Below are 13,347 nucleotides of genomic sequence, written 5' to 3'. Positions count from 1 at the left end.
TGAAGCTTGTGTCTGCTAAAAGAGCACTTTTCCTGTCCTGGACTCTTTTCTACCAGTTACCAGAACCCAGAATTCTGTAGACCAGTGATTCTCAAATGTTGCTGGGTATAAGAATTACCTGGAAACTTAGTCACATACCAAGGCCCAGGCCCTGTTCACATTGACAAGAATGGGCTTTTGTGTCCTTCATCATCTGTGTATGTGATTCTGACACAAATCTATGTTTGAGAACCATTCCTGTGGGCCAATAGCACACCATTTCACTGGATGTAGCACAGCTGTCCCTGTAGGGGACTGGGGCCACAGACACCCCCACCCCATCCTGTGGATGCCAAAATCCACAGATGCTGAAGTCCTTCTAGAAAATGGTGGAGACCAGAGCCCTCTGTATCTGCATGCAGAACCTGTGGATGCACAGGGCCAGCCGTGTGACATGTACGGTGGTTCAGCTATTTTCTCTGTTTTCTTTCTGGAATGTGGAAAAGGACCTGCTACAGGATATCTGATTTCAAGAGACTTTGCCTTGTTTGAAGCTGAATGATTCAAAGTGGGAAAATACAATTTTATGTCTCCTTTTATGTTGGTTACCTTGCCCCTGACCTATATTTTTGGCTTATTGCACTCATGTTTCTTTGAAGTCATTTTCTGAGCAGAAAACATTTTATTGAAAAGTGTTCTTGTGAATTCAAAATGTGGGATTAAGTAGGAAATACCAGCACTAGAACAGAGACAAATACATGATTGAAGACAATATTCCTTTGGGAGAGAATCCCCCTTTCCTAGTTCTTTGTTGCATTTCTATTTCCATTGAGATGGGATTTGAATTAAAACTTTCCCTTCTTGATTATGTGACCGAGGGAAGTTACTTAACCTTTCTGTTTCCACTTGCCTCATCTGTAAAATGGGGATGGTGATAATAACACTACCTTCCTCACAGTGCTGTTATGATGATTAACAAAGTTGACACGTGAAAACACTTAGAACTGGGAACCTACAAAGTGCTAAATGAATGTTCCTGCTATTATGTTTTTCCATCATACTTTTAAAATCTCTTATTCCTCTTTGTATGTCTGTTGCCTTTCTATTTGATGTTCAGGCTAAAGACCAGTAGATTCTGTCAAGATTAATTAAAAAAGAATCAGGGCCTCATAAAGATCTAATATGAAATTAAACCCCTTTCATAGATACTGCTAATACTTCTTACAAACATATGATGTTTAGAAACTAGGGATTGAAGTTTAGAAACAGAACCTATAGTCAACCAAGGGCAATGTGAAACTGAGTCAGAATGGTGGGCCAGACCACCTGTATTGATTCTCCAGAACTTTCCCAGAGGAGACCAATGCCTCACTCCTCATCCCCTTCCCAGGTCTTGGCAGAAGGGCCTAGGTGAGAACTACCTGGAGACTGTGTATAGAGTTGGGATAGGGACTGCTTCTGAGGTGGAACCTGAATTTCAATAAGATGTTGGTTTTCCATTTTGCTTTACTGCAGACTATATGCAGATTCTCCCTCCAAAGGCTTGTTGCCTGTCTGATTCCTTCAGGGTCCCACTGTGGTTGCACAGAAACCACCTGAGCATCTAGCAGGCAGGCCTCGAAGCACGCCTCTACTCCCTCCTTCCCAGATGCTGCCAGAGGGTCCAGGTCCCTGCCTTCAGCTTATGTGTCCTCAGCTTCACAGTGAAGCCCCCCACTCCTGCTTTGCCATCCACTTTTTTTCCCAGTGGTTATGGTTTTTAATTTACCATATATAGCAAAAGGTAAATATTAACATTATTCTGCCATATAGTTTCAGGAAATTGCTTTCATTTTTCTATTTTTTATTTAAATACTAAAAAATAGTTTTTACAGTGATATGTTGATTTCTGCCACACAACAATGCCAATCAGCCATAATTATACATACATCCCGGAGAAGGCAGTGGCAACCCACTCCAGTGTTCTTGCCTGGAGAATCCCAGGGACAGGGAAGCCTAGTGGGCTGCCGTCTATGGGGTCGCACAGAGTCGGACACGACTGAAGTGCCTTAGCAGGAGCAGCAGCAGCATACATACATCCCTTCCCTCCCTTGCCTCCCCCATCTCATACTTCCAGATCATCACAGAGTGCTTTTGACATATGCTCATGAATGCTTATATATCCTTTTAATTTCTCTACACTGGGTGTTATAGACATAACACCATAGTGTGCATTATCTATCCTCCTATCAGTGGACCTTTATGTTGTTTCCAGGTTTTCACTGTTATGAACAGTGTTGAAGAGAACATCCTTTCACAAGTCTCCTCTTGCCTGGGTGTTTACCTTACCTGACACTTTTAGTTGATTTGGGCTTCTCTTTTTCAGTATAAAACACTTAAAAACACGTCATCCACTTTATTTATTTTTTTTATAATTTATTTATTTTTAAATTTTATTTAATTTTTAAACTTTACATAATTGTATTAGTTTTGCCAAATATCAAAATGAATCCACCACAGGTATACATGTGTTCCCCATCCTAAACCCTCCTCCCTCCTCCCTCCCCACACCATAAAAAACCCTGTGTACGAGACGTCATCCACTTTAACTATGTTCTCTTTGTAACCCCAAGTTTCCTTTTTAAAAGATGTATATTTATTACCCACTGTCTGCTAGGAAGATATATATATATACATATATATATATATATATTCTGTACACAGAAACAAAACCACGGATTTGATATATGGACTATGTGGGAAATAGGGAGGATTGGTATACTATATAATTTTTAAGTTAATTTTTATTGAAAGATAATTGCTTTACAGAATTTTGATGTTTTCTTTCAAACCTCAACACGAATCAGTCATAGGTAAGCAGAGACATTACTTTGCCAACAGAGGTTCGTCTAGTCAAGGCTATGGTTTTTCCTGTGGTCGTGTATGGATGTGAGAGTTGGACTGTGAAGAAGGCTGAGCACAAAAGAATTGATGCTTTTGAACTGTGGTGTTGGAGAAGACTCTTGAGAGTCCCTTGGACTGCAAGGATATGCAACCAGTCCATTCTGAAGATCAGCCCTGGGATTTCTTTGGAAGGAATGATGCTAAAGCTGAAACTCCAGTACTTTGGCCACCTCATGAGAAGAGTTGACTCATTGGAGAAGACTCATGCTGGGAGGGATTGCGGGCAAGAGGAGAAGGGGACGACAGAGGATGAGATGGCTGGATGGCATCACTGACTCGATGGACGTGAGTCTCAGTGAACTCCGGGAGTTAGCGATGGACAGGGAGGCCTGGCGTGCTGCGATTCATGGGGTCCCAAAGAGTCGGACACGACTGAGCGACTGATCTGATCTGATCTGATGCACATATCTGCTCCATTTTGAACTTCCCTCCCATCTCCTTCCCCATCCCCCCTCTCTGGGTTGACACAGACCCCTGTTTGAGCTTCCTGAGCCATATAGCAAATTCCCGTTGGCTATTTTACATATGGTGATGTAAGTTTCCATGTTACTCTTTCCATACATCTCACCCTCTCCTCCCCTCTCCCCATGTTCATAAGTCTATTCTCTATGTCTGTTTCTCCATTGCTGCCCTGTGTGTAATTTCTTCAGTACCATTTTTCTATATTCTGTATATATGCATTAAAATATGATATTTGTCCTTCTCTTTCTGACTTACTTCACTCTGTAAATAGGTTCTAGATTCATCCACCTCATTAGAACTGACTCAAAGGCATTCCTTTTTACGGCTGAGTAATATTCCATTGGGTATATGTACCACAACTTCTTTATCCATTCCTCTGTCAATGGACATCTAGGTTGCTTCCATGTTCTGCTGCTGCTGCTGCTGCTGCTAAGTCGCTTCAGTCATGTCCGACTCTGTGCGACCCCACAGACGGCAGCCCATCAGGCTCCACCGTCCCTGGGATTTTCCAGGCAAGAACTCTGGAGTGGGTTGCTATTTCCTTCTCCAATGCATGAAAGTGAAAAGTGAAAATGAAGGCGCTCAGTCGTGTCCAACTCTTAGCTCTAGCTATTGTAAATAGTGCTGCAATGAACAATGGGATACATGTGTCTTTTTCAATTTTGGTTTCCTCAGGGTATATGCCTAGGAGTGGGATTGCTGGTGGTTTTATTCCTAGTTTTTTAAGGAATCTCCATACCATCTTCCATAGTGGCTGTATCAATTTACATTCCCACCAACAGTGCAAGAGCATTCCCTTTTCTCCACACCCTCTCTGGCATTTATTGTTTGTAGACTTTTTGACGATAGCCATTCTGACTGGTATGAGATGATATCTTATTGTGGTTTTGATTTGCATTTCTCTAATAATGAGTGATGTTGAGTATCTTTTCATGTATTTGTTAGCCATCTCTATGGCTTCTTTGGAGAAATGTCTGTTTAGGTCTTTTCCCCAGTTTTTGATTGGGTTGTTTGTTTTCCTGGTATTGAGTTGTATGAGCTGCTTGTATATTTTGGAAATTAATCCTTTGTCAGTTTCACAGTTTCACTTGCTATTATTTTCTCCCATTCTGAGGGTTGTCTTTTCACCTTGCTTATAGTTTCCTTTGCTCTGCAAAAACTTTTAAGTTTAATCAGGTCCCACTTGTTTACTTTTGTTTTTATTTCTGTTCCTCTAGGAGGTGCGTCATAGAGAATCTTGCTTTATGTCATCAAGTGTTCGGCCTATGTTTTCTTCTAAGACTTTTATAGTTTCTGGTCTTATATTTATGGATTAATTTATTTGGGTTTATCTTTGTGTATGTATCTTTGTGTATGGTGTTAGGAAGTATTTTAATTTCATTCTTTTACATGTAGATGTCCAGTTTTCCCAGCGCCATTTATTGAAGAGGCTGTCTTGGCCTCATTCTATAGTCTTGCCTCCTTTGTCAAAAATAAGGTACCCATAGGTCCATGGGTTTATTTCTGGGCTTTCTATCTTGTTCCATTGGTCTATATTTCTGTTTTTGTGCCGGTACCATATGGTCTTGATGACTGTAGCTTTGTAGTATAACCTGAAGTCAGGAAGGTTGATTCCTCCAGCTCCATTCTTATTTCTCAAGACTGCTTTGACTATTTGGGGTCTTTTGTATTTCCATATTAACTGTGACATTTTTTGTTCTAGTTCTGTGAAAAATGTCATTGGTAATTTGATAGGGACTGCACTGAATCTGTAGATTGTGTTTGGTAGTATAGTCATTTTCACAATATTGATTCTTCCTACCCAGGAACATGGAATTTCTTTCCATCTGTTTATATCATCTTTGATTCTTTCATTAGTGTCTTATAATCTTCTGTGTACAGTTCTTCTGTCTCCTTAGGTAGGTTTATTCCTAGATATTTAATTATTTTTGTTGCAATGGTGAATAGGATTGATTCCTTAATTTCTCTTTCTGATTTTTCATTGTTAGTATATGGGGAGTGAAAGTGATTTCTGTGTATTGATTTTGTAACCTGCAACTTTGCTAAGTTCACTGATTAGCTCTAGTAATTTTTTGATACTATCTTTAGGGTTTCCTATGTACAGTAGCATGTCATCTACAAATAGGGAGAGCTTTACTTCTTTTCCTATCTGGATTCCTTTTATTTCTTTTTCTTCTCTGATTTCTGCAGCTAGGACTTCCAGAACTATGTTGAATAATAGTGGGGAAAGTGGACACCCTTGTCTTGTTTGTGATCTTAGGGGGAATGCTTTCAGGTTTTCACCATTGAGAATGATGCTTGCCATAGGCTTATCATATATGGCCTTTATTATGTTGAGGTAAGTTCCTTCTATGCCCATTTTTTGAAGAGTTTTAATCATAAATGGGTGCTGAATTTTGTCAAAGGCTTTTTCTGCATCAGTTGAGCTTATCGTATGGTTTTTATCTTTCAACTTGTTAATATAGTGTATCACATTGATTGATTTGCATATATTGAAGAACCCTTGCACTCCTGGAATAAACCCAACTTGATCATGGTGTAAGATCTTTTGGATGTGTTTCTGAATTCTGTTTGCTAAAATTTTGTTGAGGATTTTTGCATCTATGTTCATCAGTGATATTGGCCTATAGTTTTCTTTTTTGTGTTGTATTTGTCTGGTTTTGGTATCAGGGTGATGGTTGCCTCAGAATGAGATTGAAGGTGTTCCTTTCTCTGCAATTTTTTGAAAAAGTTTTAGAAGGATAGGCATTAGCTCTTCTCTAAATGTCTGATAGAATTCTCCTGTGAAGCCATCTGGTCCTGGGCTTTTGTTTTTTGGGAGATTTTTGATCACAGCTTCAATTTCAGTGCTTGTACTTGGGTTGTTCATAATTTCTATTTCTTCCTGGTTTAGTCGTGGAAGATTGAACTTTTCTAAGAATCTGTCCATTTCTTCCAGGTTATCCATTTTATTGTCATATAGTACTTCATAACAATCTCTTATACTCCTTTTTATATCTGCATTGTCTGTTGTAACCTCCCATTTTTCATTTCTAATTTTGTTGATTTGATTCTTCTTTCTTGATGAGTCTGCCTAGAGGTTTGTCAATTTTGTTTATCTTCTCAAAGAACCAACTTTTAGTTTTATTAGTTTTTACTTTTGCTTCTTTCATTCCTTTTTCATTTATTCCTGCTCAGATCTTTATTATTTCTATCCTTCTAGTAATTTTTTGTTGTTGTTCTTCTTCTTTTTCCAGTTGTTTTAGGTGTAAAGTTAGGTTGTCTATTTGGTGTATTTCTTGTTTCTTGAGGTAGGATTGTGTTGCTATAAACTTCCCTCTTAGAACTGCTTTTGCAGAATTCCATAGGTTTTGAGTTGCCATGTTTTCATTGTCATTTGTTTCTAGAAATTTTTTTAATTTCCCTTTTGATTTCTTCAGTAACCTGTTGGTTATTTAGACATGTATTGTTTAATCTCCATGTGTTTGTGTTTCTTACAGCTTTTTCTTGTAATTGATATATAGTTTCACAGCATTGTGGTTGGAGAAGATGCTTGATACAATTTCAATTTTCTTAAATTTAATGAGGTTTGATTTGTGACCCAAGATGTGGTCTATCCTGGAGAATGTTCCATGTGTACTTGAGAAGAAGGTGTATTCTTCTGCATTTGGATGGAATATCCTGAAGATATCAATGAGATCCATCTCATCTAACATATCATTTAAGACTTATGTTTCCTTATTAATTTTGTTTTGATGATCTGTCCATTGGTGTGAGTGGGCTGTTAAAGTCTCCTACTATTATTGTGTTGCTGTCAATTTCTCCTTTTATGTCTGTTAGCGTTTGTCTTATGCATTGAGGTACTCCTATGTTGGATGCATAGATATTTACAATTGTTATGACTTCTTCTTGGATTGATCCCTTGATCATTATGTAGTGTCCTTCCTTTTCTCTTGTAATCTTTATTTTAAGGATTGTAATCTATTTTGTCTGACATGAGGATTGCTACTCCAGCTTTCTTTTGCTTCCCATTTGCATGAAATATATATTTTCCATCCTCTCACTTTCAATCTATATGTGTCTTTAGGTCTGAAGTGGGTTTCTTGTATACAGCTTATATATTGGTCTTTTTTTTTTTTTATCCATTCAGCCAGTCTGTGTCTTTTTGTTGGAGCATTTAATGCATTTAAATTTAAAGTAATTATTGATATATATGTTCCTATTGCAATTTTCTTAATTTTTTGGGATTGATTTTGTAGATGTTTTTCCTTCTCTTGTATTTCTTGTCTATATAAATCCCTTTAACAGTTGTTGTGAGGCTGGCTTGATGACACTGAATTCTCTTAACTTTTGCTTGTCTGAAAAGTTTTTTATTTCTTCATCAGTTTTGAATGAGATCCTTGCTGGGTACAGTAATCTTGGTTGTAGATTTTTCCCTTTCAGTACTTAAAATATATCCTGCCATTCCCTTCTGGCCTACAGAGATTCTGAGGAGAAATTAGCTGTTAAATGTATGGGATTTCCCTTGTATGTTACTTGTTGCTTTTCCCTTGCTGCTTTTAATATTCTTTCTTTGTGTTTAGTCTTTGTTAATTTGATTAGCATGTGTCTTGGCATGTTTCTTCTTGAGTTTATCCTTACGGGACTCTTTGCACATATTGGACTTGATTGACTATTTCGTTTTCCACGTTGGAGAAATTTTCAACTATAATCTTTTCAAAAATTTTCTCATACCCTTTCGTTCTCTCTTCTTCAGTTCAGTTCAGTTGCTCAGTCGTGTCCAAGTCTTTGTGACTCCATGGACTACAGCATGCCAGGCCTCCATATCCATCACCAACTCCCAGAGTTTGCTCAAACTCATGTCCCTTGAGTCAGTGATGACATCCAACCATCTCATCCTCTATCGTCCCCTTCTCCTCCTGCCCCCAATCCCTCCCAGCATCAGAGTCTTTTCCAATGAGTCAACTCTTCGCATGAGGTGGCCAAAGTACTGGAGTTTCAGCTTTAGCATCATTCCTTCCAAAGAAATCCCAGGGCTGATCTCCTTCAGAATGGACTGGTTGGATCTCCTTGCAGTCCAAGGGACTCTCAAGAGTCTTCTCCAACACCACAGTTCAAAAGCATCAATTCTTCGGCATTCAGCCTTCTTCATAGTCCAACTCTCACATCCATACATGACCACAGGAAAAACCATAGCTTTGACTAGACGAATCTTTGTTGGCAAAGTAATAGCTCTGCTTTTTAAAATGCTGGCTAGGTTGGTCATCGCTTTTCTTCCAAGGAGTAAGTGTCTTTTAATTTCATGGCTGCCATCACCATCTGCAGTGATTTTGGAGTCCCCAAAAATAAAGTCTCTCACTGTTTCCATTGCTTCCCCATTTGCCATGAAGTGATGGGACCAGATGCCATGATCTTAGTTTTCTGAATGTTGAGTTTGAAGTCAACTTTTTAACTCTCTTCTTTCACTTTCATCAAGAGTCTCTTTAGTTCTTCATTTTCTGCCATAAGGGTGGTGTCATCTGCACATCTGAGGTTATTGCTATTTCTCCCGGCAATCTTGATTCCAGCTTGTGCTTCATCCAGCCCAGCATTTCTCATGATGTACTCTGCATATAAGTTAAATAGGCAGGGTGATAATATACAGCCTTAATGTACTCCTTTCCTTATATGGAACCAGTTTGTTGTTCCATGTCCAATTCTAAGTGTTGCTTTCTCAGCTGCATACAGATTTCCCAGAAGGCAGGTCAGGTGGTCTGGTTTTCCCATCTCTTTAAGAATTTTCCACAGTTTGCAGAGATAAATCCATGCACCTATGGCTACCTTATCTTTGACAAAGGAGGCAAGAATATACAATGGAGAAAACACAATCTTTTTAAAAAGTGGTGCTGGTAAAACTGGTCAACCATTTGTGAAAGAATGAAACTAAAACACTTTCTAACACCATACATAAAAATAAACTCAAAATGGATTAAAGATCTAAATGTAAGACCAGAAAATATAAAGCTCCTAGAGGAAAACATCGGAGAAGGCAATGGCAACCCACTCCAGTACTCTTGCCTGGAAAATCCCATGGATGGAGGAGCCTGGTAGGCTGCAGTCTATGGGGTCTCACAGAGTCGGACATGACTGAAGCGACTTAGCAGCAGCAGCAGCATTCACCTTCACTTTTCACTTTCATGCATTGGAGGAGGAAATGGCAACCCACTCCAGTGTTCTTGCCTGGAGAATCCCAGGGACGGTGGGGCCTGGTGGGCTGCCGTCTATGGGGTCGCACAGAGTCGGACACGACTGAAGCGACTTAGCAGCAGCAGCAGCAGAGGAAAACATAGGCAAAACACTCTCTGACATAAATCATAGCAGGATCCTCTATGGCCCACCTCCCGGAGTAATGGAAATAAAAGCAAAAATAAACAAATGGGACCTAATTAAACTTAAAAGCTTTTGCACAATGAAGAAAACTATAAGCAAGGTGAAAAGACAGCCTTCAGAATGGGAGAAAATAATAGCAAATGAAGCAACTGACAAAGAATTAATCTCAAAAATACAGAAGCAGCTCATGCAGCTCATTCCAGAAAAATAAACGACCCAATCAAAAAATGGGCCAAAGAACTAAACAGACATTGCTCCAAAGAAGACATACAGACGGCTAACAAACATGTGAAAAGATTCTCAACATCACTCATTATCAGATAAATGCAAATCAAAACCATAATGAGGTACCATCTCATGCCAGTCCGAATGGCTGCTATCCAAAAGTCTACAAGCAATAAATGCTGAAGAGGGTGCAGAGAAAAGGGAACCCTCTTACACTGTTGGTGGGAATGTAAACTAGTACAGCCACTATGGAGAACAGTGTGGAGATTCCTTAAAAAACTGGAAATAGAACTGCCTTATGATCTTATGATCCAGCAATCCCACTGCTGGGCATACACACTGAGGAAACCGGAATTGAAAGAGACACGTGTACCCCAATGTTCATCGCAGCACTGTTTACAATATAGGACATGGAAGCAACCCAGATGTCCATCAGCAGACGAATGGATAAGAAAGCAGTGGTACATATACACAATGGAATATTATTCATCAATTAAAAAGAATGCATTTGAATCAGTTCTAATGAGGTGGATGAAACTGGAGCCTATTATACAGTGTGAAGTAAGTCAGAAAGAAAAACACCAATACAGTACATTAACACATATATATGGAATTTAGAAAGATGGTAATGATAACCCTATATGTGAGACTGCAAAAGAGACACAGATGTAAAGAACAGACTTTTGGACTCTGTGGGAGAAGGTGAGGGTGGGATGATTTGAGAAAATAGCATTGAACCATGTATATTATCATATGTGAAATAGATCACCAGTCCAGGTTTGATGCATGAGACAGGGTGCTCAGGGCTGGTACACTGGGACAACCCTGTGGGATGGGATGGGGAGGGAGGTGGGAGAGGGTTTCAGAATGGGGAACACATGTACACCCATGGCTGATTCATGTCAATGTATGGCAAAACCACTACAATATTGTAATTAGCCTCCAATTAAAAGAAATTAAAAAAAATTTTTTTCCACAGTTTGCTGTGATCCCCACAGTCAAAGGCTTAGGCATAGTCAGTAAAGCAGAAATAGATGTTTTTCTGGAACTCTCTTGCTTTTTTGATGATCCAGTGGATGTTGGCAATTTGATCTCTGGTTCCTCTGCCTTTTGTAAATCAAGCTTGAACATCTGGAATTTCACAGTTAACATACGGTTGAAGCCTGGCTTGGAGAATTTTGAGCATTACTTTGCTAGCCTGTGAGATGAGTATAATTGTGCAGTGGTTTCAACATTCATTGGCATTGCCTTTCTTAGGGATTGGAATGAAAACTGACCTTTTCCAGTCCTGTGGCTACTGCTGAGTTTTCCAAATTTGCTGGTATATTGAGTATAGTAATTTCACAGCATCATCTTTTAGCATTTAAGATAGGTCAACTGGAATTCCATCACCTCCACTAGCTTTGCTCATCGTGATGCTTCCTAAGGCCCACTTGACTTCACATTCCAGAATATCTGGCTGTAGGTGAATGATCACACCATCGTGATTATCTGGGTCATGAAGATCTTTTTTGAATAGTTCTTACATTGTATTCTTGCCACCTCTTCTTAATATCTTCAGCTTCTGTTAGGTCCATACCATTTCTGTCCTTCATTGTGCCCATTTTTGCATGAGAAGTTCCCTTGGTATCTCTAATTTTCTTGAAGAGATCTCTAGTCTTTCCCATTCTATTGTTTTTCTCTATTCCTTTGCATTGATTGCTGAGGAAGGCTTTCTTATCTCTCCTTGCTATTCCTTGGAACTCTGCATTCAAATGGGTATATCTTTCCTTTTTGCCTTTGCCTTTTGCTTCTCTTTTTTTCACAGCTATTTGTAAATCCTCCTCAGACAACCATTTTGCCTTTTTGCATTTCTTTTTCTTGGGGATGGTCTTGATCCTTGCCTTCTGTACAATGTTATGAACCTCTGCCCATAGTTTTTCAGGCACTCCGTCTATAAGATTTAATCCCTTGAATCTATTTGTCACTTCCACTGTATAATCATAAGGGATTTGATTTAGGTCATACCTGTATGGTCTAGTGGTTTTCCCTACTTTCTTCAGTTTAAGTCTGAATTTGGCAATAAGGAGTTCATGATCTGAGCCACAGTCAGCTCCTGGTCTTGTTTTTGCTAACTATATAGAGCTTTTCCTTCTTTGGCTACAAAGAATGTAATCAGTCTGATTTTGGTATTGACCATCTGGTGATGTCCATGTGTAGAGTCTTCTCTTGTGTTGTTGCAAGAGGGTGTTTCCCATGACCAGCATGTTTTCTTGGCAAAACTCTATTAGCCTTTGTCCTGCTTCAGTCCGTATTCCAAGGCCAAATTTTCCTGTTACTCCAGGTGTTTCCTGACTTCCTACTTTTCCACTCCAGTCCTCGATAAAGAAAAGGACATCTTTTTTGTGTGTTAGTTCTAGAAGGTCTTGTAGGTCTTCATAGAACCATTCAACTTCAGTTTCTTCAGCATTACTGGTCGGGTCATAGACTTGGATTACTGCAATATTGAATGGTTTCCCTTGGAAATGAACAGATATCATTCTGTTGTTTTTGAATGTTGGTGCATTTGATATTGTCCCGGAAGTCTCTGAGATTATCCTCAGTTCTTTTGATTCTTTTTACTTTATTCTGCTCTTTAGAAGTTATTTCCACCATTTTATCTTCCAGCTCACTGATTCATTCTTCTGCTTCAGATATTCTGCTATTGATTCCTTCCAGAGTATTCTTAATTTCAGTAATTGTGTTGTTTGTCTGTGTATGTTTATTCTTTAATTCTTCTAGGTCTTTGTTAATTGATTCTTGCATTTTCTCCATTATGTTTTCAAGGTTTTTGATAATTTTTACTATCATTATTCTGAATTCTTTTTTAGGTAGTTGCCTGTATCCTCTTCATTTATTTGGACTTCTGTGTTTCTAATTTGTTCCTTCATTTGTGTAGTCTTTCTCTGCCTTTTCATTATTAATTTTAAAAAACTTATTGTGTTTGAGATTTCCTTTTCCCAGGCTTTAAATTTGAATTGTTTCTTCCTTTTGGTTTCTGCCCTCCTAAGGTTGGTCCTGGAGAAGGCAATGGCAGCCCACTCCAGTACTCTTGCCTGGAAAATCCCATGGATGGAGGAGCCTGGTAGGCAGTTCATGGGGTCGCTACCAGTCAGACACAACTGAGCGACTTCACTTTCACTTTTCACTTTGATGCATTGGAGAAGGAAATGGCAACCCACTCCAGTGTTCTTGCCTGGAGAATCCCACGGACGGGGGAGCCTGGTGGGCTGCCGTCTATGGGGTCGCACAGAGTTGGACATGACTGAAGCAACTTAGCAGCAGCAGCAAGGTTGGTCCTGTGGTTTGTGTAAGCCTGTAGAGGGTGAGATTTGTGCTGAGTTTGTTTTTTGTTTGTTTGTTTGCTTGTGT

Source organism: Bos indicus x Bos taurus, chromosome X (genome assembly GCF_003369695.1).
Source record: "Bos indicus x Bos taurus breed Angus x Brahman F1 hybrid chromosome X, Bos_hybrid_MaternalHap_v2.0, whole genome shotgun sequence".
NCBI lineage: Eukaryota > Metazoa > Chordata > Mammalia > Artiodactyla > Bovidae > Bos > Bos indicus x Bos taurus.
Note: the sequence above shows the minus strand (reverse complement) of the source record.